Raw genomic sequence first — 4,286 nt, forward strand, 5'->3', positions numbered from 1 at the left:
CAAAATCAATTCTAAGTTGATGGACTAACATAAGTGTCTCCTTTCACTAGGTAAAGAAAGTTAGGGTCCCCATTATGGCTTTGGCCCCATGCACGTCTTCTTTGATTGAAGTATATATATAAAATAATAATAAAGAATTGAATATTGCAACATATTACTTAATGCAAATTTTTAAATATTTTAATATGTATTTTTAGGATATATATTAACATGACTTTTATATATGCTTTTATTCTATCCCAATAGTTGCAGAAGGTCCACTCCAACCCTCAAATGAAAAATTGGAATATGGTATATATCACCGATGTAAAAAACTTTGCATCTCTAATTTTTGTCAACCAAGTTTATTTAACATATTTACATATATCCTTCATAATTATCTATAAATTAATATAACTTTATGTTATCTAATAGTTATCGATATTGAAAAAACAAGTTTAGAACAATTATAAAACTAATAAAAAATAGGATAATTTGTTTTATTTAGTAAAATAAGATGGTGGCCGGATGTAAACTAATTAAATTGGTTATTCATCATTTTCTTATTCTATAGCTCATTGAGAAGAAAAAAGTAAATTAAATGCCATTAGGTTAAGTGTCGTTGTCTTAATTGGTGATCAGGTCCGTAGTGCATACGTGACGATGGATTTGAAGTCTTCTTGATATTTACAAAACATAGTTGTATATGGAAGTTGCTAAATAATTCCATTGAATCACCGATTCAAAAATTTAATATAGTAGAATAATTTTCACATTTGATTATAGTATAGAATCACCAATTCAAACTTATGTACAGTTTTATATACACAGTTCTGACTGTATTATATACATGAAGGTAATTATTTTTATTTAAAAACAGTTTTTTTTTTTAATTACAAAATATAAAAAAACTACATTTTTATAAGAGGAACATGAAAAACTGCACCTAAAAAAATGCATATAAGTTTTGTCATTTTCATATTATAAAATATTTTTCAACGTAAAATTTATCTGTTTTAATGTTTTTAACTATAGAGCACATAAAACCCAATAAGTTTGGGCAGTTACCCGAATTCTGACTGAGATTTTTAAAGATTAATTTAAGAAAAAATAAAAAATTTGTTGAACTATTTATATCTTGTGAAATTTAATTTTGCCCAAACTCGAATAAATTTATATCCTATATCTTCGGTGTGAACAGATAGTTATGTTTAAAATACAAATAAATTTCATTGAAAAAAGATTAGATGGATATGGTACCCCACAAGGCCCACATGAAATGGATGTGTGATTCTTTGCACAAAATTGACCAAAGCAATAAAAGTGGGTTAGTTTATTCATCCACACAGAGACATGAAGCAATGTGGGTTAGTGTTGATTTGTCTTTCCCTTTGGCAATGATATTAGTATTTATTTATGCATGGATTTTGTTGCGTATGAGTTGTGACTCGATTATTTGTGTGATGTCCTTTCAAAGCTTAAAAAATTTGGACGATTCCAACACTGCAATGCACTACTAAACAAATTTTAAACACCTTCAGCATCATCACGAGGAGTGGAGTGTCATTCATACTTTGTGAATTATATATTTTGAAAAATTGAGAAAAAAAAAACCAAAGTTTACACCCTTTTCATAATTTTATTGGCATAGTTTTCTTGTTTGTCGTGTAAAACGTGTCTTGATATTTTAGGGAGTATGCAATTTATTGCAGAGAGTTTTCAAGTTTTAAATACTAACATGATCCGGTTAAAGACGGATTTTTTTATATTTTTAGTCGTGCATAAATTAATGTAACCAAAATAAATACCGGTGAATTTCTTGACAGACCTACAATAAGGGAGATCGAATTTTCGGCCTCCACCGGATGTTTTGGTGTATGGATATGTCCGGATGTTTTGGTGTATGGATATGTAGGAGGGAAACATGTTCTTGTAGATTTGACTTTAGTTTTTGAACTTTTGGGATTGAGGGTTGACGATTTTACTGTGTGATTTTTTAAAATGGTTAAACATGAAAAACGTGCTCTGATAATCAACATGTTTTTATACTATTTGCAATTGATAATTTTGATTTTCTAGCACATAAATTCTAAACTTTCTAAAATAGTTCAAAGAGTTATGCATAGTAATGTTGTATCGCGTAGGCCTATGAATTTAATTTTTTAAAAATTGAATTTAACTATATAGAAAGAATTACGAACGCAAATTGTCACCGTCTACTTTTGTTAGTTTGATGATACACCATCAGTCCATCACCACCACCCATTCAATGTGATGACGGTATGAAAATAATGGTTCCCATTCATCAATGTTGGTAAAGAATAATGCTGAGTTAGTGTTAATTTAACCGTCCATGTTCTTGTATTACTCCCTCCGATCCTATATATAAAAAATACATTGAGAAAAATATATATATTAAGGAGGCTTATTTTTTTTATTAAAAATTCTAAAATGTTACTCTTTTCGTCCCAATTTGATTGACACAGTTGACTGTTTCACGCATGTCAATGCATAACTTTAACGATTAATATTTTTAATTGTATAATAGTAAAAATTATAAAAATTCGATATTTTGAAAATACTCATCGAGACGAATCAAACAACATATTATATGCTAATATTTATTTTTGTTTATTAGTAGAAAAATAATGTCAAAGCAACATGTGTGAATAGTGCACAACAGTCAACTGTGTCAATCAAATTGTGACCGGGGGAGTATGTGTTATTTTAAAACTAACATTGGGAATGTGTTTGTGTAATTAATGCATAACATTGAAATATGATGCATTTTATACAATTTAATAAGGGTCTGTTTGGTTCAAAGTAGATGGAGGGGAGGGGAGGAGAATGTAGGAATTTTAATGAGGGGAGGGAAAGGGAGGGGAGGGGTTTTAATTATTTATGTGTTTGGTTCAAAATAAAGAAGGGGAGGGGAGGGAAGTGATTTGGACTACATATTTGTTTGGTTCAGAGGGGAAGGGGAGGAATTTTAAAATTATTTTACTTTTTTATTCTTTGTAATCTTAACATAGTCTCATAATTTTAAAACTATAGTTCATATAGTAAAAAAAAAACTATACTTCATAAATAACTTTGTTAAGAAAAATAAAAAATAAATTTAGAAAATTACGTAAAAAAAATAACAAACAACATGCTTGTAATACGTAACAAGAACATATTTGAAAACAAAAGAAAAGATGATTATGTAACCTATAAAAAAAACTTTCGTAAAAAATAAATGGTTATAAGAAATTAGCACAAAAGTTTTTATGCAAGGTAAAAAAAAAATACTGAGTAAATTTTTTACGCAGGAAAAAAAATTCTGAGTATATGTAACAAAAAGATTTGAAAAAAAAAAGTTAGAACATACAAAATAGGATAGTTTTGGTATTTTAAAATAATTATGAGGACAATTATGTTAATATAATTAAAATCATAATAACAAATATTCTCTCCCCTCCCCTCCAAATCCCGCAATTTGTGGGGAAGCAAAAATTGAGTTTTGGAAGGATTTTGCTCACCTCATCTCACCTCCCCTCTCCTCCTAAAAATTGAACCAAACACAATTAATTTAAAATATCCTCTCACCTCCCCTCCTCTCCTCTCCAAAACCCCCGAACCAAACAGACCCTAAGGGTGTGTTTGATTTGTTAAAGGGTAAGTACTGGACAGACCAGTACAAGACAGAACAGCACAACACATGACAGAACAGCACAGAACAAACTTTTGAGATATTGAACATTTTTTTGTCTTATACGATATTTTGTTAATAAAATGGTATTTTGACATTTTAGACAACTTGTACTGCGGACAAAAAGTTGTGCTGTGATTTAGTGAGGGACAAAAAATTCTATTTTTGTCCTGTCCATTGCCTCCCAGTTTGTCCAGTTCCTGAAACAGTTTTACAATCAAACACAGTACAACTACAGTTGTCCTGTCCAGTCCCTTATTTTTTAGCAAATCAAACGGACCCTAAGGGTATACAAGAGATTATCTATTTAATAAAAAATAAATTTAAAGAATGTTTCTTATAAAAAAAAGACCAAAAAAAATAATTTCAAAATATTTCTTATAGGGGGCTGCTAATTTAGACCCAGTTGGGTCTAAATTAGCAAGGTGCACCTTTTGAGTTGGACAAAAATACCCTTTCTTTTTTTAAAACAAAAAAAAAAAAACATATTGGCGCTGATCCAGTGTCGCGCGCCTACCGCAGGACCACCGTTACAGACCGTTGATTTCCATCAGACGGCCAAGCGATGATCTCATCATGGCTGTCGGATCAATCAGACAGTCCAGATCATCCATCT

Source organism: Trifolium pratense, linkage group LG7, assembly GCF_020283565.1.
Source record: "Trifolium pratense cultivar HEN17-A07 linkage group LG7, ARS_RC_1.1, whole genome shotgun sequence".
Lineage (NCBI taxonomy): Eukaryota > Viridiplantae > Streptophyta > Magnoliopsida > Fabales > Fabaceae > Trifolium > Trifolium pratense.